At 44.4% G+C, this 21977-nt stretch overlaps 7 non-coding genes across 7 annotated transcripts; all 7 read left to right on the top strand.

Annotated features, from left to right (window-relative positions):
* Positions 1–12322: 12322 nt before the first annotated feature.
* On the top strand, positions 12323–12436 carry LOC140308207 (U5 spliceosomal RNA). Its single transcript, XR_011916175.1, has one exon. It is a non-coding gene; the product is annotated as a U5 spliceosomal RNA (small nuclear RNA).
* A 285-nt stretch (positions 12437–12721) lies between these two features.
* LOC140308068 (U2 spliceosomal RNA) lies at positions 12722–12912 on the top strand. The gene has a single exon (XR_011916054.1). It is a non-coding gene; the product is annotated as a U2 spliceosomal RNA (small nuclear RNA).
* A 411-nt stretch (positions 12913–13323) lies between these two features.
* LOC140308206 (U5 spliceosomal RNA) lies at positions 13324–13437 on the top strand. Its single transcript, XR_011916174.1, has one exon. It is a non-coding gene; the product is annotated as a U5 spliceosomal RNA (small nuclear RNA).
* Positions 13438–13745: 308 nt separating this feature from the next.
* Positions 13746–13936, top strand: LOC140307931 (U2 spliceosomal RNA). Its single transcript, XR_011915951.1, has one exon. It is a non-coding gene; the product is annotated as a U2 spliceosomal RNA (small nuclear RNA).
* Positions 13937–14347: 411 nt separating this feature from the next.
* LOC140308205 (U5 spliceosomal RNA) lies at positions 14348–14461 on the top strand. The gene has a single exon (XR_011916172.1). It is a non-coding gene; the product is annotated as a U5 spliceosomal RNA (small nuclear RNA).
* Positions 14462–14769: 308 nt separating this feature from the next.
* On the top strand, positions 14770–14960 carry LOC140307930 (U2 spliceosomal RNA). Its single transcript, XR_011915950.1, has one exon. It is a non-coding gene; the product is annotated as a U2 spliceosomal RNA (small nuclear RNA).
* A 411-nt stretch (positions 14961–15371) lies between these two features.
* On the top strand, positions 15372–15485 carry LOC140308319 (U5 spliceosomal RNA). The gene has a single exon (XR_011916277.1). It is a non-coding gene; the product is annotated as a U5 spliceosomal RNA (small nuclear RNA).
* Positions 15486–21977: the final 6492 nt, after the last annotated feature.

Here is a 21977-nt window from a genome sequence, read left to right as displayed (position 1 = left end):
AGAGTGGAAGAGAGTCCAACCCCTCTCAAGAGGACTGGTTCCAGAGCCCAAGCCGTGCGTCGAGGTGAGTCCGACTATATCTAGCCGGAACCGCTCAGCCTCGCGCACCAGCTCCGGCTCCTTCCCCAACAGAGAGGTGACATTCCACGTCCCAAGAGCTAGCTTCAGTAGCCGAGGATCAGACCGCCAAGGCCTCTGCCTTCGGCCGCTACCCAGCTCACATCGCACCCGACCCCCTTGGCCCCTCCCACGGGTGGTGAGCCCGTCGGAAGGGGGACCCACGTCATCATTTCGGGCTATGCCCGACCGAGCCCCATGGGCACAGACCCGGCTACCAGGCGCCCGCTGCCGGGCCCCACCCCCGGGCCTGGCTCCGGGGGGAGGCCCCGGTGTCCCATATCCGGGCAAGGGATCACGAGGTCCAAATTTTTTGTTCATCATAAGGGGTCTTTTGAGCTGTTCTTTGTCTGGTCCCTCATCTAGGATCTGCTTGCCTTGGGTGACCCTACCAGGGGCTTAAAGCCCCGAGCAACATAGCTCCCGGACTCATTGGGGCACGCAAACTCCCCCACCACGATAAGGTGACAGCTCAGGAGGGAGGGATGTCAGATCATAATTTGCAAAAAGCTGATGAGAAAGGGTGAGAATGCCCAACTATACACCATCAAATGCGGGAGCGGAGTTGTTCGTCTGTGAGTAGGTGTGAATCTCCGACCATAATTGCTGAAAAATGTGTTAGAAAAGGTAAGAATGCCGGTCCATACATCATCAAAAGCGAGAGAAGTGGTGTTCTGCTGAAAGTAGGTGTGAATGTCCAGCCATAATTACTCACAAACGGGTAAGAAAAGGTAGTATTGCCAGACCATACATGATCAAAACAGGGAGCGGAGGTGGTTCAGCTGCAAGAAGGTGTGAATGTCCGACTAAAGTTCAAATATATTAACAAAAGCGAGAGGAGAAGTCTTCGGATGAGAGTGTTTGAGAATTTCCAACCATAATCTATAAAATGCGGTGAAAAAAAGGTGTTATAGAACACTAAAAGGTGGAGCGGAAGTGTTCGGCTGCAAGAAGGTGTGAATGTCCGACTATATTTGGTGAAAAGCATGTGAAGCAAGGTCTGAATGCCCAACCTTACATCATCAAAAGCGAGATCAGAGGTGTTTGGCTGCAAGAAGGCCATAGTTTGCCAAAAGCGGGTAAGGTGCGAATGACCGACTAAATATCAACAAAAGTGGGGGCGGAGGTCTTCGGATGCAAGTGGGTGTGAATATTCCACCATACAAGTATGGTGGAGAGGAAGCTATGAATTGCTGACCATTGTTTGCAAAAAGCGGGTGAGAAAAGGTGCGAATGTCCAACCATACATGATCAAAACAGGGAGCGGACGTGTTTGGCTGCGACAAGGTTTTAATGTCCACCCATAATTAATGAATAGCGGGCAACAAGTAGGTTCCAATGCCCAACCATACATCATCAAAAGCAGGAGTGGATGTGTTCGGCAACAAGAAGGTTTGAATGTCCGAGCATAGTTTGTAAAAAGCGGGTAAGAAAAGCTTCGAATGCCCGAACATACACCATCAAAAGACAGACCGGACGTGTTCCGCTGTAAGTAGGTGTGAATGCCCAACCATAGTTGGTAAAAAGAAGGTAAGAAAAGGTTCAAATATCCGACTGTACACAATCAATAGCGGGAGCGGATGTGTTCGGCTACAAGAAGGTGTGAAAGTCTCACCATGGTTTGTAAAAAGCGGGTAAGAAAAGGTGCGAATGCCCGACAATGTATGATCAAAAGAGGGAGCGGAGGTTTTCGGCTACAAGAAGGTCTGAATGTCCGACCAAAGTTTGTAAAAAGCGGGTAAGAAAGGTTTGAATGCCCGACTATACACCATCAAAAGCGGGAGCGGAGGTGTTGCACTGTAAGACGGTGTGAATGTCTGACCATAGTTTGTAAAAAGCAGTAGGTGTGAATGTCAGATCATAATTTGCAAAAAGCTGATGAGAAAGGGTGAGAATGCCCTACTATACACCATCAAATGCGAGAGCGGAGGTGTTTGTCTGTGAGTAGGTGTGAATGTCCCACCCTAGTTGCTGAAAAATGTGTTAGAAAAGGTAAGAATGCCAGCCCATACATCATCAAAAGCGGGAGAGGTGGTGTTCGGCTGCAAGAAGGTGTGAATATCCAGCCATAATTACTCACAAACGGGTAAGAAAAGGTAAGAATACCAAACCATAAATTATCAAAAGCGGCAGCAGAGATGTTCGGCTGGTATTTATAAATGTCTAGATAGATTTGAACAAAAAACAACGTAGTATTTTGCAGTAAAAGAAAGAAAGGTTCAGAAATCCGAGAAAAAGCTTTTCATGAGTTCTGCATGATTTGGGATTTTGCTTATAAAATGCATTCCTTCAATCAAACTATGGTAAAACGGCTTTTACCTTCATATTTATCAATGTCTAGATCGACTTCAACAAAGAACAACATTAGATTTTGCAGTAGAAGAAAGAGAGACACTGAAGGATCAGGAATCCGAGAATAAGCTTATTTTCATACGTTCTGCATGATTTGGGATTTTGCTATAAAATGAATTCCTTCACTCAAACTATGTTAAAACTGCTTTTACCTTCATATTTATCAATGTCTAGATCGACTTCAACAAAGAACAACATTGTATATTGCAGGAGTAGAAAGAGCAACACTGAAGGAACAGGAATCCGAGAATAAGCTTACTTTCATACGTTCTGCATGATTTGGGATTTTATGTATAAAATGAATTCCTTCACTCAAACCAAGTGAAAACTTCTTTGTCCTTCATATTTATCAATGTCTAGATCGACTTCAACAAAGAACAATATTGTATATTGCAGTAGAAGAAAGAGAGACACTGAAGGAACAGGAATCCGAGAATAAGCTTCTTTTCATACGTTCTGCATGATTTGGGATTTTGCTATAAAATGAATTCCTTCACTCAAACTATGTTAAAACTGCTTTTAACTTCATATTTATCAATGTCTAGATCGACTTCAACAAAGAACAACATTGTATATTGCAGTAGAAGAAAGAGCAACACTGAAGGAACAGGAATCCGAGAATAAGCTTATTTTCATACGTTCTGCATGATTTCGGATTTTCCTATAAAATGAATTGCTTTGCTCAAACCAAGTTAAAATTGCTTTGTCTTCATATTTATCAATGTCAAAGCAGTTTTAACATAGTTTGAGTGAAGGAATTCATTTTAAAACAAAATCTCAAAACATGCACAACACATGAAAAGCTTATTCTCGGATTCCTGATCCTTCAGTGTTGCTATTTGTTATATTGCAAAGTACAACGTGTTTTCTTTGTTTTGTTTAAATCTATCTCGACATTGATAAATATGGAAGGACAAAGCAGGTTTAACTTGGTTTGAGCAAAGCAATTCATTTTGTAGCAAAATCCGAAATCGTGAAGAACTCATGAAAGCAAGCTTATACTCGGATTCCTGAAACTTTTAGATCTTAGATTTGCTCTTTCTTTTACTGCAAAGTACGTTGGGGTTTTTTTTTGTTTAAATCTTTCTAGACAAGGTAAATATGAAGGACAAATCAGTTTTAACATAGTTTGAGTGAAGGAATGCATTTTATAAGCAAAATCCCAAATCATGCAAAACTAACGAAAAGCTTTTTCTCGCTTTTCACTGCTTTTTACAAACTGGTCGGACGTTCACACCTTCTTGCAGCCGAACAATTCCGCTTCCACTTTTGATGGTGTATATTCGGGCATTCAAACCTTTTCTTACCCGCTTTTTACAAACCATGGTCGGACTTTCACACCTTCTTGCAGCCGAACACCACCTCTCCCGCTTTTGATGATGTATGGTCCAGCATTCTTACCTTTTCTAACACATTTTTCAGCAATTATGGTCGGACATTCACACCTACTCACAGCCAAACACTTCCGCTCCCGCATTTGATGGTGTTTAGTCAGGCATTCTCACCCTTTCTCATCAACTTTTTGCATATGATCTGATATTCACACCTACTTGCAGTCGAACACCTCTGCTTCCGCTTTTGATGGTACATATTTGGGCATTCGAACCTTTTCTTACCCGCTTTTTACATACCATGGGTGGACTTTCACACCTTCTTGTAGCCGAACAACTCTGCTCCCGCTATTGATTGTGTACAGTCGGGTATTTTAACCTTTTCTTACCCGCTTTTTACCAACTATGGTCGGACATTCACACCTTCTTACAGCGGAACACGTCCGCTCCCTCTTTTGATGGTGTATGTTCGGGCATTCGAACCTTTTCTTACCTGCTTTTTACAAACCATAGTCGGACTTTCACACCTTCTTGTAGCCGAACACCTCCGCTCCCTCTTTTGATCATACATTGTTGGGCATTCGCACCTTGTCTTACCCGCTTGTTACAAACTATAGTCAGACATTCACACGTTGCAGCTGAACCACCTCCGCTCCCTGTTTTGATCATGTATGGTCTGGCAATACTAGCTTTTCTTACCCGTTTGTGAGTAATTATGGCTGGACATTCACACCTACTTGCAGTCGAACAGCTCTGCTCCCGCTTTTGATTTTGTTTGGTTGGATATTCGACGCTTTTCTTAACTGCTTTTTACAAACTTTGGTCGGACGTTCAAACCTTCTTGCAACCGAACACCTCCGCTTCCGCTTTTGATGGTATATATTCGGGAATTCGAACCTTTTCTTACCCGCTTTTTACAAACCATGGTCGAACTTTCACACCTTCTTGTAGCCGAACAACTCCACTCACGCTATTGATTGTGTACAGTCGGGTAGTTTAACCTTTTCTTACCCGCTTTTTACCAACTATGGTTGGACATTCACACCGTCCTACAGCGGAACACCTCCGCTTCCGCTTTTGATGGTGTATAGTCGGGCATTCGAACATTTTCTTACCCGCTTTTTACAAACTATGGTCGGACATTCAATCCTTCTTGTAGCCGAAAAGCTCCGCTCCCTCTTTTGATCATACATTGTCGGGCATTTGCAACTTTTCTTACCCGCTTTTTACAAACCATGGTCGGACTGTCACACCTTCTTGTAGCTGAACACATCCGCTCCCACTATTGATTGTGTACAGTCAGGTTTTTTAACGTTTTCTTACCCGCTTCTTACCAACTCTGGTCGGACATTCACACCTTCTTAAAGCGGAACACGTCCGCTCCCTCTTTTGATGGTGTATGTTTGGGCATTCGAACCTTTTCTTACCCGCTTTTTACAAACTATGCTCGGACATTCAAACCTTCTTGTAGCCGAACACATCCACTCCTGCTTTTGATGATGTGTGGTTGGGCATTCGAACCTACTTCTTGCCCGCTTTTCATTAATTATGGGTGGACATTCACACCTTGTCGCAGCCAAACACCTCCGCTCCCTGTTTTGATCATGTACGGTTGGACATTCGCACCTTTTCTCAACCGCTTTTTGCAAACTATGGTCAGCGATTCACAGCTTCCTCTCCACCATACTTGTATGGTGGAAGATTCACACCCACTTGCATCCGAAGACCTCCGCCCCCACTTTTGTTGATATTTAGTCGGTCATTCGCACCTTACCCGCTTTTGGCAAACTATGGCCTTCTTGCAGCCAAACACCACTGATCTCGTTTTTGATGATGTAAGGTTGGACAATCAGACCTTGCTTCACCTGCTTTTCACCAAATATAGTCGGACATTCACACCTTCTTGCAGCCGAACACTTCCGCTCCACCTTTTAGTGTTCTATCACACCTTTTTTTCACCGCATTTTATAGATTATGGTTGGAAATTCTCAACCATTGTCATCCGAAGACCTCTCCTCCCGCTTTTGTTAATATATTTGAACTTTAGTCGGACATTCACACCTTCTTGCAGCTGAACCACCTCCTCTCCCTGTTTTGATCATGTATGGTCTGGCAATACTACCTTTTCTTACCCGTTTGTGAGTAATTATGGCTGGACATTCACACCTACTTTCAGCAGAACACCACCTCTCTCGCTTTTGATGATGTATGGACCGGCATTCTTACCTTTTCTAACACATTTTTCAGCAATTATGGTCGGACATTCCCACCTACTCAGAGCCGAACACCTCCGCTCCCGCATTTGATGGTGTATAGTCGGGCATTCTCACTCTTTCTCATCAGCTTTTTGCAAATTATGATCTGATATTCACAGCTGCTTTTGATAATGTATGGTTGGGCATTCGCACCTTTTTTTACCCATTTTTCAGGAATTATGGGTGGATATTCACACCGTCTTGCAGCTGAAAACATCCTCTCCCGCTTATGATCATGTGCGGTTTGATATTCGAAAATTTTCTTTCATGTTTTAAAGAAATTATTGATGGACATTCAGACCTTCTTGCAGCTGAACCCCTCTGCTCGCGCTTTTGATGGTGTATAGTAGGGCTTTCGAGCCTTTTCTTCCCGGTTTTTACAAATTATGGTTGGACATTCAGACCTTCTTGCAACCTAACACCTCCGCTCCCTCTTTTGATCATACATTGTCTGGCATTCGCACCTTGTCTTACGCGCTTTTTACAAACTTTAGTCGGACATTCAGACCTTCTTGCAGCTGAACCACCTCCGCTCCCTGTTTTGATCATGTATGGTCTGGCAATACTACCTTTTCTTACCCGTTTGTGAGTAATTTTGGCTGGACATTCACACCTACTCAAAGCCGAACAACTCCGCTACCGCATTTGATGGTGTATAGTTGGGCATTCTCACCCTTTCTCATCAGCTTTTTGCAAATTATGATCTGACATTCACACCTACTTGCAGTCGAACAGCTCTGCTCCCGCTTTTGATTATGTTTGGTTGGATATTCGAACCTTTTCTTCACTGCTTTTTACAAACTTTGTTCGGAGGTACACGTCTTCTTGAAGCCGAACACCTCCGCTTCCGCTTTTGATGGTGTATAGTCGGGCTTTCGAGCCTTTTCTTACCTGGTTTTTAGAAATTATGGTTGGACATTCAGACCTCGCAGCCGAACACCTCCGCTCCCTCTTTTGATCATACATTGTCGGTTATTCGCACCTTGTCTTACCCGCTTTTTACAAACTATAGTCAGACATTCACACGTTGCAGCTGAACCACCTCTGCTCCCTGTTTTGATTATGTATGGTCTGGCAATACTACCTTTTCTTACCCGGTTGTGAGTAATTATGGCTGGACATTCACACCTACTTGCAGTCGAACAGCTCTGCTCCCGCTTTTGATTTTGTTTGGTTGGATATTCGAACCTTTTCTTAACTGCTTTTTACAAACTTTGGTCGGACGTTCACACCTTCTTGCAGCCGAACAACTCCACTCCCGCTATTTATTGTGTACAGTCCGGTAGTTTAACCTTTTCTTACCCGCTTTTTACCAACTATGGTCGGACATTCACACCGTCTTACAGCGGAACACCTCCGCTTCCGCTTTTGATGGTGTATAGTCGGGCATGCGAACCTTTTCTTACCCGCTTTTTACAAACTATGGTCGGACATTCAAACCTTCTTGTAGCCGAAAGCCTCCGCTGCCTCTTTTGATCATACATTGTCGGGCATTCGCACCCTTTCTTACCCGCTTTTTATAAAACCATGGTCGGACTGTCACAACTTCTTGTAGCCGAACACATCTGCTCCCGCTATCGATTGTGTACAGTTGGGTTTTTTAACCTTTTCTTACCCGCTTTTTACCAGCTCTGGTCGGACATTCACACCTTCTTACAGCGGAAAAGGTCCGCTCCCTCTTTTGATGGTGTATTTTCGGGCATTCAAACCTTTTCTTACCCGCTTTTTACAAACTATGCTCGGACATTCAGACCTTCTTGCAGCTGAATCACCTCCGCTCCCTGTTTTGATTATGTATGGTCTGGCAATACTACCTTTTCTTACCCGTTTGTGAGTAATTATGGCTGGACATTCACACCTACTTTCAGCAGAACACCACCTCTCTCGCTTTTGATGATGTATGGACCGGCATTCTTACCTTTTCTAACACATTTTTCAGCAATTATGGTCGGACATTCCCACCTACTCAGAGCCGAACACCTCCGTTCCCGCATTTGATGGTGTATAGTCGGGCATTCTCACTCTTTCTCATCAGCTTTTTGCAAATTATGATCTGATATTCACAGCTGCTTTTGATAATGTATGGTTGGGCATTCGCACCTTTTTTTACCCATTTTTCAGGAATTATGGGTGGACATTCACACCGTCTTGCAGCTGAAAACATCCTCTCCCGCTTATGATCATGTGCGGTTTGATATTCGAAAATTTTCTTTCATGTTTTAAAGAAATTGTTGATGGACATTCAGACCTTCTTGCAGCTGAACCCCTCTGCTCGCGCTTTTGATGGTGTATAGTAGGGCTTTCGAGCCTTTTCTTCCCGGTTTTTACAAATTATGGTTGGACATTCAGACCTTCTTGCAACCTAACACCTCCGCTCCCTCTTTTGATCATACATTGTCTGGCATTCGCACCTTGTCTTACGCGCTTTTTACAAACTTTAGTCGGACATTCAGACCTTCTTGCAGCTGAACCACCTCCGCTCCCTGTTTTGATCATGTATGGTCTGGCAATACTACCTTTTCTTACCCGTTTGTGAGTAATTTTGGCTGGACATTCACACCTACTCAAAGCCGAACAACTCCGCTACCGCATTTGATGGTGTATAGTCGGGCATTCTCACCCTTTCTCATCAGCTTTTTGCAAATTATGATCTGACATTCACACCTACTTGCAGTCGAACAGCTCTGCTCCCGCTTTTGATTATGTTTGGTTGGATATTCGAACCTTTTCTTAACTGCTTTTTACAAACTTTGTTCGGAGGTACACGTCTTCTTGAAGCCGAACACCTCCGCTTCCGCTTTTGATGGTGTATAGTCGGGCTTTCGAGCCTTTTCTTACCTGGTTTTTAGAAATTATGGTTGGACATTCAGACCTTGCAGCCGAACACCTCCACTCCCTCTTTTGATCATACATTGTCGGTTATTCGCACCTTGTCTTACCCGCTTTTTGCAAACTATAGTCAGACATTCACACGTTGCAGCTGAACCACCTCTGCTCCCTGTTTTGATTATGTATGGTCTGGCAATACTACCTTTTCTTACCCGGTTGTGAGTAATTATGGCTGGACATTCACACCTACTTGCAGTCGAACAGCTCTGCTCCCGCTTTTGATTTTGTTTGGTTGGATATTCGAACCTTTTCTTAACTGCTTTTTACAAACTTTGGTCGGACGTTCACACCTTCTTGCAGCCGAACACCTCCGCTTCCGCTTTTGATAGTATATATTCGGGCATTCGAACCTTTTGTTACCCGCTTTTTACAAACCATGGGTGGACTTTCACACCTTCTTGTACCCGAACAACCCTGCTCCCGCTATTGGTGGTGTACAGTCGGGTATTTTAACCTTTTCTTACCCGCTTTTTACAAACTATGGTCGGACATTCACACCTTCTTACAGCGGAACACGTCTGCTCCACCTTTTAGTGTTCTATCACACCTTTTTTTCACCGCATTTTATGGATTATGGTTGGAAATTCTCAACCACTCTCATCCGAAGACCTCTCCTCCCGCTTTTGTGAATATATTTGAACTTTAGTCGGACATTCACACCTTCTTGCAGCTGAACCACCTCCGCTCCCTGTTTTGATCATGTATGGTCTGGCAATACTACTTTTTCTTACCCGTTTGTGAGTAATTATGGCTGGACATTCACACCTACTTTCAGCAGAACACCACCTCTCTCGCTTTTGATGATGTATGGACCGGCATTCTTACCTTTTCTAACACATTTTTCAGCAATTATGGTCGGAGATTCACACCTACTAACAGACGAACAACTCCGCTCCCGCATTTGATGGTGTATAGTTGTTGTTTTGCAAATTATGATCTGACATTCACACTTACTTGCAGTCGAACAGTTCTGCTCCCGCTTTTGATTATGTTTGGTTGGATATTCGAAACTTTTCTTAACTGCTTTTTACAAACTTTGGTTGGACGTTCAAACCCTCTTGTAGCCGAACACATCCACAGCTGCTTTTGATGATGTATGGTTGGGTATTCGCACCTTTTTTTTACCCATTTTTCAGTAATTATGGGTGGACATTCACACCTTCTTGCAGCTGAACACCTCCTCTCCCACTTATGATCATGTGCGGTTTGATTTTCAAAATTTTTACTTTAATTTTTTCTAGCAATTATTGATGGACATTCAGACCTTCTTGCAGCTGAACAACTCCGCTCCCTCTTTTGATCATAAATTGTCGGGCATTCGAACCTTTTCTTACCCGCTTTTTACAAAACTTGGTCGGACTTTCACACCTTTTAGTAGCCGAACAACTCCGCTCCCGCTATTGATTGTGTACAGTCGGGTATTTTAACCTTTTCTTACCCGCTTTTTACCAACTATGGTCGGACATTCATAACTTCTTACAACGGAACACCTCCGCTCCTTATTTTGATGATGTATGGTTGGGCATTCAAACCTACTTGTTGCCCGCTTTTCATTAATTATGGGTGGACATTCACACCTTGTCGCAGCCAAACACCTCCGCTCCCTGTTTTGATGGTGTATAATGGTGGACATTCGCACCTTTTCTCACCCGCTTTTTACTATGGTCGGCCATTCACAGCTTCCTCTCCACCATACTTGTATGGTGGGATATTCACACCCACTTGCATCCGAAGACCTCCGCCCCCACTTTTGTTGATATTTAGTCGGTCATTCGCACCTTACCCGCTTTTGGCAAACTATGGCCTTCTTGCAGCCAAACACCTGATCTCGCTTTTGATGATGTAAGGTTGGGCATTCAGACCTTGCTTCACCTACTTTTCACCAAATATAGTCGGACATTCACACCTTCTTGCAGCCGAACACTTCCGCTCCACTTTTGAGTGTTCTATGTAGCATTCACACCTTTTTCTTCACCGCATTTTATAGATTATGGTTGGAAATTCTCACCCACTCTCATCCGAAGACCTCTCCTCCCGCTTTTGTTAATGTATAGTCGGGCATGAGAACCTTTTCTTACCCGCTTTTTACAAATTATGGTTGGACATTCACACCTACTTGCAGCCGAATACTGATACTGATCCTCCCGTAATAAAATGGTCGGATCTTATCAAACACACTTTGTTTCTTGTGACAATCAAGTCAGCGAAACAGCGTATACACGTCAAGACACTGAATCAAGTTTGCCACAAGAACTCATAAGTTTGGCAGTATTGCTCTGCCGTCAGCAATCATACACCCATTTTATTTTCGTGAGACATGTGCAGGCACCTGTTCATCTACTGTTCTATCACTATGAATTAGTTTATCTATTATCAATAAGGATACTTCTACAACTACTATCAAAGTATGTCCGGACTTCTTATGTTGTCAGTTGCTATATATGAATAAGTGGGTAGCTACTGACAAGCATTAAGCATGTCACACAGCCCAAACATATAACATTTCAGGACACACCACACAGTTAACAACCACAGTGAAGCGTGTCAAAGCCCAAACATGTAACATTCAACGGGACACTTACACAACACATTCAAATCAAACAGTCAGACAACATACAAGAACATATACCCCAGCCGGCATTGCTCCCTGCCTATTTTCCTACAGCTCACTATGTGTGCGCACACCTTTATTCACAAACTCTTCAACTTATACTCTTTTACCGAAGCTGCTACAGCTCGATTGGCCGAATACCCTTAGATCCTATTTCGGTGAATTTGACATCTGCCTTACATGTAACAGATTAGCGATTTAGTTTGAGTGAAGGAATTCATTTTATAGCAAAATCCCAAATCGTGAAGAACTCATGAAAGTAAGCTTATTCTCGGATTCATGAAACTTTAGATTTGCTCTGTCTTTTACTGCAAAGTACAACGTTGTTTTTCTTGTTTAAATCTTTCTAGACATGGTAAATATGAAGGACAAAGCAGTTTTAACATAGTTTGAGTGAAGGAATTCATTTTATAGATAAAATCCCAAGAGTCTGCTGAGAAACAAGAATGAATGAGAAGTAGACTTTAACACGGCTCTAGGAGCGAGCCGAGTGTGGGCTAACCGGGAGAATTGCTTGAAAGAAACGCGACACCGAATGAGCGGTCAGAACAAAGCCTCAATACGGTTTTCCCGTGGTGTTTTTGTTGCTGCCTTGTCTTTTGCACAGAGTAAAAGACAAGGCAGCCATCGAATAGGGCCCGATTGTTCCTACTTGGTCAGCCGAGGAGCAAGGGGGGGAGCAAGCGTCTCAACCAAGCAAAGCTCACCATGGGGAAGGTGGCTATGCCAACTAGCCTGATGCCCTGCTCCCGCAGTGATGGATAATCGTACTCTGGTTTCTCTTCATAACGTACAAGTCTTTCGCCTTTTACTAAAGACTTCCGTGGAAAGCAGCACTAATGAGTTGTTTCTATTTTTGGCAGGCTTTACCTTTGCGGGTGAAGCCCTTTCCGTCTGTGCAAAAGAAATCTTGTTACTGTGCAGAGTGACTTCTCTGAGTAGAGTCGCCTTACTTGTTGCAACTGTGCCGATGTTGCTTGGATGGTGCTTGCTGGAGCGTGCGGGAGTGCAAAGTTATACCATTTAAAAGGGCTGAAGAGTGCTCAGTGCAGCGGGTGGGCGGAGGTGCAAAGTGACACTCTGGCCACCTATGGCCATAAAAAGAACACCGCTACAAGTGCGCATTGTGCCAGGAAGGGCCCTTGGACGTGAACCAGTGGACAGATATCGCTTCTCGGCCTTTTGGCTAAGATCAAGTGTAGTACCTGTTCTTATCAGTTTAATATCTGATATGGCCTTTGTACGAGGACTACATATTAAATTGATTTTTAGCAATAGGAGTTGAAAAAGGAGCTTGCTCCGTTCACTCCAAGCATCGACCCGGTACTGCAGTGCCGCTGGGAACGGTGCGCTCTTCTCTGCTCTTGTGAAAAAGCAAACAGTGGTGCAGGATGGAAGTTTCAGGGAGCCCAAGATGAAACTTTCTTTTAGTCTGCTGAGAAAAGAGAGTGAATGCGAAGTAGACTTTAACACAGCTCTGGGGGCAAGCCGAGTGCGGGCTAACCGGGAGAATTACTTGAAAGAAACGCGACACTGAATGAGCGGTCAGAACAAAGCCTCAATACAGTGTTCCCGTGGTGTTTGTGGCTGCCTTGTCTTTTGCACAGAGTAAAAGACAAGGCAGCCATCGAATAGGGCCCGATTTTTCCTACTTGGTCAGTCGAGGATCATGGAGGGGGAGCAAGCGTCTCAACCAAGCAAAGCTCACCATGGGGAAGGTGGCTATGCCAACTAGCCTGATGCCCTGCTCCCGCAGTGACGGATAATCGTACTCTGGTTTCTCTTCATAACGTACAAGTCTTTCGCCTTTTACTAAAGACTTCCGTGGAAAGCAGCACTAATGAGTTGTTTCTATTTTTGGCAGGCTTTACCTTTGCGGGTGAAGCCCTTTCCGTCTGTGCAAAAGAAATCTTGTTACTGTGCAGAGTGACTTCTCTGAGTAGAGTCGCCTTACTTGTTGCGACTGTGCCGATGTTTGAAGCTGGAGTGCAACGTTGTTGCTTGGATGGTGCTTGCTGGAGCGTGCGGGAGTGCAAAGTTATACCATTTAAAAGGGCTGAAGAGTGCTCAGTGCAGCGGGTGGGCGGAGGTGCAAAGTGACACTCTGGCCACCTATGGCCATAAAAAGAACACCGCTACAAGTGCGCATTGTGCCAGGAAGGGCCCTCGGACGTGAACCAGTGGACAGTTATCGCTTCTCGGCCTTTTGGCTAAGATCAAGTGTAGTACCTGTTCTTATCAGTTTAATATCTGATATGGCCTTTGTACGAGGACTACATATTAAATGGATTTTTAGCAATAGGAGTTGAAAAAGGAGCTTGCTCCGTTCACTCCAAGCATCGACCCGGTACTGCAGTGCCGCTGGGAACGGTGCGCTCTTCTCTGCTCTTGTGAAAAAGCAAACAGTGGTGCAGGATGGAAGTTTCAGGGAGCCCAAGATGAAACTTTCTTTTAGTCTGCTGAGAAAAGAGAGTGAATGCGAAGTAGACTTTAACACAGCTCTGGGGGCGAGCCGAGTGCGGGCTAACCGGGAGAATTACTTGAAAGAAACGCGACACTGAATGAGCGGTCAGAACAAAGCCTCAATACGGTGTTCCCGTGGTGTTTGTGGCTGCCTTGTCTTTTGCACAGAGTAAAAGACAAGGCAGCCATCGAATAGGGCCCGATTTTTCCTACTTGGTCAGCTGAGGAGCAAGGAGGGGGAGCAAGCGTCTCAACCAAGCAAAGCTCACCATGGGGAAGGTGGCTATGCCAACTAGCCTGATGCCCTGCTCCCGCAGTGACGGATAATCGTACTCTGGTTTCTCTTCATAACGTACAAGTCTTTCGCCTTTTACTAAAGACTTCCGTGGAAAGCAGCACTAATGAGTTGTTTCTATTTTTGGCAGGCTTTACCTTTGCGGGTGAAGCCCTTTCCGTCTGTGCAAAAGAAATCTTGTTACTGTGCAGAGTGACTTCTCTGAGTAGAGTCGCCTTACTTGTTGCGACTGTGCCGATGTTTGAAGCTGGAGTGCAACGTTGTTGCTTGGATGGTGCTTGCTGGAGCGTGCGGGAGTGCAAAGTTATACCATTTAAAAGGGCTGAAGAGTGCTCAGTGCAGCGGGTGGGCGGAGGTGCAAAGTGACACTCTGGCCACCTCTGGCCATAAAAAGAACACCGCTACAAGTGCGCATTGTGCCAGGAAGGGCCCTCGGACGTGAACCAGTGGACAGTTATCGCTTCTCGGCCTTTTGGCTAAGATCAAGTGTAGTACCTGTTCTTATCAGTTTAATATCTGATATGGCCTTTGTACGAGGACTACATATTAAATGGATTTTTAGCAATAGGAGTTGAAAAAGGAGCTTGCTCCGTTCACTCCAAGCATCGACCCGGTACTGCAGTGCCGCTGGGAACGGTGCGCTCTTCTCTGCTCTTGTGAAAAAGCAAACAGTGGTGCAGGATGGAAGTTTTAGGGAGCCCAAGATGAAACTTTCTTTTAGTCTGCTGAGAAAAGAGAGTGAATGCGAAGTAGACTTTAACACAGCTCTGGGGGCGAGCCGAGTGCGGGCTAACCGGGAGAATTGCTTGAAAGAAACGCGACACTGAATGAGCGGTCAGAACAAAGCCTCAATACGGTGTTCCCGTGGTGTTTGTGGCTGCCTTGTCTTTTGCACAGAGTAAAAGACAAGGCAGCCATCGAATAGGGCCCGATTTTTCCTACTTGGTCAGCCGAGGAGCAAGGAGGGGGAGCAAGCGTCTCAACCAAGCAAAGCTCACCATGGGGAAGGTGGCTATGCCAACTAGCCTGATGCCCTGCTCCCGCAGTGACAGATAATCGTACTCTGGTTTCTCTTCATAATGTACAAGTCTTTCGCCTTTTACTAAAGACTTCCGTGGAGAGCAGCACTAATGAGTTGTTGCTATTTTTGGCAGGCTTTACCTTTGCGGGTGAAGCCCTTTCTGTCTGTGCAAAAGAAATCTTGTTACTGTGCAGAGTGACTTCTCTGAGTAGAGTTGCCTTACTTGTTGCGACTGTGCCGATGTTTGAAGCTGGAGTGCAAAGTTGTTGCTTGAATGGTGCTCGCTGGAGCGTGCGGGAGTGCAAAGTTATACCATTTAAAAGGGCTGAAGAGTGCTCAGTGCAGCGGGTGGGCGGAGATGCAAAGTGACACTCTGGCCACCTCGAAAACCGAGGTTACATCCAGTACCAGGGGCAGCCCAAGCTCTGCCGCAAGTGTGGTGAGCATGGGCACCTGGTTGAGGCTTGTACCAAGGTGATATGTGGGAAGTGCAGAGAAATTGGGGACACTTTTGGAGAGTGTCCAAATGGCAGGAAATGTAATCTCTGTGGAGAATTAAATCACCTCTTCTGAGATTGCCCTAAATCTTTTGCCAACAAATTAAAGACGGTAAAGCCACAGTCAAGCCAACAAAGAGAAGGACCAGAGGTGGCAGTTGGTGAACAAAGTGAAGAGGTTGACCCAATAAATTCAAACTTCCCGCTAAAAGCTTGGATTGGAAGTGAGGAGCAAAAAGGAGAGGGGCCTGTAGAGGCCTCACCACTCAGTGCTGAAGTCTGTGAGAATTCACAGGCAGAGGGTGGAGCTAAGCTAAATGAGGAGGAAGAGCAGACAGGTGAGTCTAGTGAAGGTACTCACCTCCCCGAAGGTCAACAGCCGAGGAGGACGGCATCTGAGTTGTCCTCTGATTCCCTTTAGCTCTGCAATCAACCCCCAGGGACTCAAAGTTAAATGCAACATTGCATCAGAGGCCAACACGAGAGTCCGAAAAGGAGAGCTAGTTTCCCAAGAATTAACCTGAGTGTGTAATTTGTTTTGATAACTTAGAAAAACGAAAATGACATACCTACTTTCCTTTATCCTTTTAATGGTTCTCACCTTCTCAACACTAAATGTGAGAAGTGTGAAATCAAAGACAAGAGCCCAGAGTATTATATCCTTCTTAGACTCCATAAAATCAGATGTGTTTTTAATACAAGAATGTGGACTACCTTTTTTGAAAAACCATAGACAATGGGAGGAAATGTGGCCCAATTTATCGATATGGAGTGGCTCAAATCAAATTAAAAATGATGGTGTGGCCATTCTAATTAAAAATCCGCATGTTCTGGTGCGAGACGGACGGGCACTTTTAGCACACTTGAATTTTATGGGGCAAGACTTTAACCTCTTAAATATTTATGGTTTCAATGGAAAAAATGACAGGTATGACCTTTTAGAAGATTACTCACAAACGGGTAAGAAATGGTAGTATTGCCAGACAATACATGATCAAAAGGGAGCGGAGGTGGTTCAGCTGCAAGGTGTGAATTTCTGACTAAAGTTTGTAAAAAGCGCGTAAGACAAGGTGCGAATGCCCAACAATGTATGATCAAAAGAGGGAGCGGAGGTTTTCGGCTTCAAGAAGACGTGAACCTCCGAACAAAGTTTGTAAAAAGCAGTTAAGAAAAGGTTCGAATATCCAACCAAACATAATCAAAAGCGGGAGCAGAGCTTTTCGACTGCAAGTAGGTGTGAATGTCAGATCATGATTTGCAAAAAGCTGATGAGAAAGGGTGAGAATGCCCGACTATACACCATCAAATGCGGTAGCGGAGTTGTTTGTCTGTGAGTAGGTGTGAATCTGCGACCATAATTGCTGAAAAATGTGTTAGAAAAGGTAAGAATGCCGGTCCATACATCATCAAAAGCGAGAGAGGTGGTGTTCTGCTGAAAGTAGGTGTGAATGTCCAGCCATAATTACTCACAAACGGGTAAGAAAAGGTAGTATTGCCAGACCATACATGATCAAAACAGGGAGCGGAGGTGGTTCAGCTGCAACGTGTGAATGTCTGACTATAGTTTGTAAAAAGCGGGTAAGACAAGGTGCGAATGCCCGACAATGTATAATCAAAAGAGGGAGCGGAGGTGTTCGGCTGCAAGGTCTGAATGTCCAACCATAATTTCTAAAAACCGGGTAAGAAAAGGCTCAAAAGCCCGACTTTACACCATCAAAAGCGGGAGCGGAGGTGTTCAGCTGCAACGTGTGAATGTCTGACTATAGTTTGTAAAAAGCGGGTAAGACAAGGTGCGAATGCCCGACAATGTATAATCAAAAGAGGGAGCGGAGGTGTTCGGCTGCAAGGTCTGAATGTCTAACCATAATTTCTAAAAACCGGGTAAGAAAAGGCTCAAAAGCCCGACTTTACACCATCAAAAGTGGGAGCGGAGGTGTTCAGCTGCAAGAAGGTGTGAATGTTCGACTAAAGTTTGTAAAAATCTGGTAAGACAAGGTATGAATGTCCGACAATGTATGATCAAAAGCGGGAGCGGAGATGTTCAGCTGCAAGAAGGTCTGAATGTCCATCAATAATTGCTAGAAAAAATTAAAGTAAAAATTTCGAAAATCAAACCGCACATGATCATAAGTGGGAGAGGAGGTGTTCAGCTGCAAGAAGGTGTGAATGTCCACCCATAATTCCTTAAAAATGGGTAAAAAAAAGGTGCGAATACCCAACCATACATCATCAAAAGCAGGTGTTAATGTCAGATCATAATTTGCAAAAAGCTGATGAGAAAGGGTGAGAATGCCCGACTATACACCATCAAATGCGGGAGCGGAGTTGTTTGTCTGTGAGTAGGTGTGAATCTCCGACCATAATTGCTGAAAAATGTGTTAGAAAAGGTAAGAATGCCGGTCCATACATCATCAAAAGCGAGAGAGGTGGTGTTCTGCTGAAAGTAGGTGTGAATGTCCAGCCATAATTACTCACAAACGGGTAAAAAAAAGTAGTATTGCCAGACCATACATGATCAAAACAGGGAGCGGAGGTGGTTCAGCTGCAAGAAGGTGTGAATGTCTGACTAAAGTTCAAATATATTAACAAAAGCGGGAGGAGAGGTCTTCGGATAGATTGGTTGAGAATTTCCAACCATAATCTATAAAATGCGGTGAAAAAAAGGTGTGATAGAACACTAAAAGGTGGAGCGGAAGTGTTCGGCTGCAAGAAGGTGTGAATGTCCGACTATATTTGGTGAAAAGCAGGTGAAGCAAGGTCTGAATGCCCAACCTTACATCATCAAAAGTGAGATCAGAGGTGTTTGGCTGCAAGAAGGCCATAGTTTGCCAAAAGCGGGTAAGGTGCGAATGACCGACTAAATATCAACAAAAGTGGGGGCGGAGGTCTTCGGATGCAAGTGGGTGTGAATATCCCACCATACAAGTATGGTGGAGAGGAAGCTGTGAATTGCTGACCATAGTTTGCAAAAAGCGGGTGAGAAAAGGTGCGAATGTCCAACCATACACCATCAAAACAGGGAGCGGAGGTGTTTGGCTGCGACAAGGTGTGAATGTCCACCCATAATTAATGAAAAGCGGGCAAGAAGTAGGTTCGAATGCCCAACCACTCATCATCAAAAGCAGGAGTGGATGTGTTCGGCTATAAAAAGGTTTGAATGTCCGAGCATAATTTGTAAAAAGCGGGTAAGAAAAGGTTCGAATGCCCGAACATACACCATCAAAAGAGGGAGCGGAGGTGTTCCGCTGTAAGAAGGTGTGAATGTCCGACCAGAGTTGGTAAAAAGCGGGTAAGAAAAGGTTAAAAAACCCGACTGTACACAATCAATAGCGGGAGCAGATGTGTTCGGCTACAAGAAGGTGTGACAGTCCGACCATGGTTTGTAAAAAGCGGGTAAGAAAAGGTGCAAATGCCCGACAATGTATGATCAAAAGAGGGAGCGGAGCTTTTCGGCTACAAGAAGGTTTGAATGTCCGACCATAGTTTGTAAAAAGCGGGTAAGAAAAGGTTCGAATGCCCGACTATACACCATCAAAAGCGGAAGCGGAGGTGTTCCGCTGTAGACGGTGTGAATGTCCGACCATAGTTGTTAAAAAGCGGGTAAGAAAAGGTTAAACTACACGACTGTACACAATCAATAGCGGGAGTGGAGTTGTTCGGCTACAAGAAGGTGTGAAAGTCCGACCATGGTTTGTAAAAAACGGGTAAGAAAAGGTTCGAATTCCCGAATATATACCATCAAAAGCGGAAGCGGAGGTGTTCGGTTGCAAGAAGGTGTGAACGTCCGACCAAAGTTTGTAAAAAGCAGTTAAGAAAAGGTTCGAATATCCAACCAAACAAAATCAAAAGCAGGAGCAGAGCTGTTCGACTGCAAGTAGGTGTGAATGTCCAGCCATAATTACTCACAAACGGGTAAGAAAAGGTAGTATTGCCACTCCATACATGATCAAAACAGGGAGCGGAGGTGGTTCAGCTGCAACGTGTGAATGTCTGACTATAGTTTGTAAAAAGCGGGTAAGACAAGGTGCGAATGCCCGACAATGTATGATCAAAAGTGGGAGCGGAGGTGTTCGGCTGCAAGGTCTGAATATCCAACCATAATTTCTAAAAACCGGGTAAGAAAAGGCTCGAAAGCCCGACTTTACACCATCAAAAGCGGGAGCGGAGGTGTTCAGCTGCAAGAAGGTGTGAATGTTCGACTAAAGTTTGTAAAAATCTGGTAAGACAAGGTATGAATGTCCGACAATGTATGATCAAAAGCGGGAGCGGAGGTGTTCATCTGCAAGCAGGTCTGAATGTCCATCAATAATTGCTAGAAAACATGAAAGTAAAAATTTCTAAAATCAAACCACACATGATCATAAGTGGGAGAGGAGGTGTTCCGCTGCAAGAAGGTGTGAATATCCACCCATAATTCCTGAAAAATGGGTAAAAAAAAGGTGCGAATGCCCAACCATACATCATCAAAAGCAGCTGTGGATGTGTTCGGCTACAAGAAGGTGTGAACGTCCAACCAAAGTTTGTAAAAAGCAGTTAAGAAAAGGTTCGAATATCCAACCAAACATAATCAAAAGCGGGAGCAGAACTCTTCGACTGCAAGTAGGTGTGGATGTCAGATCATGATTTGCAAAAAGCTGATGAGAAAGGGTGAGAATGCCCGACTATACACCATCAAATGCGGGAGCGGAGTTGTTTGTCTGTGAGTAGGTGTGAATCTGCGACCATAATTGCTGAAAAATGTGTTAGAAAAGGTAAGAATGCCGGTCCATACATCATCAAAAGCGAGAGAGGTGGTGTTCTGCTGAAAGTAGGTGTGAATGTCCAGCCATAATTACTCACAATCGGGTAAGAAAAGGTAGTATTGCCAGACCATACATGATCAAAACAGGGAGTGGAGGTGGTTCAGCTGCAACGTGTGAATGTCTGACTATAGTTTGTAAAAAGCGGGTAAGACAAGGTGCGAATGCCCGACAATGTATAATCAAAAGAGGGAGCGGAGGTGTTCAGCTGCAAGAAGGTGTGAATGTTCGACTAAAGTTTGTAAAAATCTGGTAAGACAAGGTGCGAATGCCCGACAATGTATGATCAAAAGCGGGAGCGGAGGTGTTCAGCTGCAAGAAGGTCTGAATGTCCATCAATAATTGCTAGAAAAAAATAAAGTAAAAATTTCGAAAATCAAACCGCACATGATCATAAGTGGGAGAGGAGGTGTTCAGCTGCAAGAAGGTGTGAATGTCCACCCATAATTGCTGAAAAATGGGTAAAAAAAAGATGCGAATACCCAACCATACATCATCAAAAGCAGGTTTTAATGTCAGATCATAATTTGCAAAAAGCTGATGAGAAAGGGTGAGAATGCCCGACTATACACCATCAAATGCGGGAGCGGAGTTGTTTGTCTGTGAGTAGGTGTGAATCTCCGACCATAATTGCTGAAAAATGTGTTAGAAAAGGTAAGAATGCCGGTCCATACATCATCAAAAGCGAGAGAGGTGGTGTTCTGCTGAAAGTAGGTGTGAATGTCCAGCCATAATTACTCACAAACGGGTAAGAAAAAGTAGTATTGCCAGACCATACATGATCAAAACAGGGAGCGGAGGTGGTTCAGCTGCAAGAAGGTGTGAATGTCCGACTAAAGTTCAAATATATTAACAAAAGCGGGAGGAGAGGTCTTCGGATGAGAGTGGTTGAGAATTTCCAACCATAATCTATAAAATGCGGTGAAAAAAAGGTGTGATAGAACACTAAAAGGTGGAGCGGAAGTGTTCGGCTGCAAGAAGGTGTGAATGTCCGACTACATTTGGTGAAAAGCAGGGGAAGCAAGGTCTGAATGCCCAACCTTACATCATCAAAAGCGAGATCAGAGGTGTTTGGCTGCAAGAAGGCCATAGTTTGCCAAAAGCGGGTAAGGTGCGAATGACCGACTAAATATCAACAAAAGTGGGGGCGGAGGTCTTCGGATGCAAGTGGGTGTGAATATCCCACCATACAAGTATGGTGGAGAGGAAGCTGTGAATTGCTGACCATAGTTTGCAAAAAGCGGGTGAGAAAAGGTGCGAATGTCCAACCATACGTGATCAAAACAGGGAGCGGAGGTGTTTGGCTGCGACAAGGTGTGAATGTCCACCCATAATTAATGAAAAGCG

The sequence above is a fragment of the Leuresthes tenuis genome, unplaced genomic scaffold (genome assembly GCF_036924035.1).
Source record: "Leuresthes tenuis unplaced genomic scaffold, fLeuTen1.0.hap1 SCAF_5, whole genome shotgun sequence".
Classification (NCBI taxonomy): Eukaryota; Metazoa; Chordata; class Actinopteri; order Atheriniformes; family Atherinopsidae; genus Leuresthes; species Leuresthes tenuis.
Note: the sequence above shows the minus strand (reverse complement) of the source record. Positions and strands in the feature narration are given on the sequence as shown.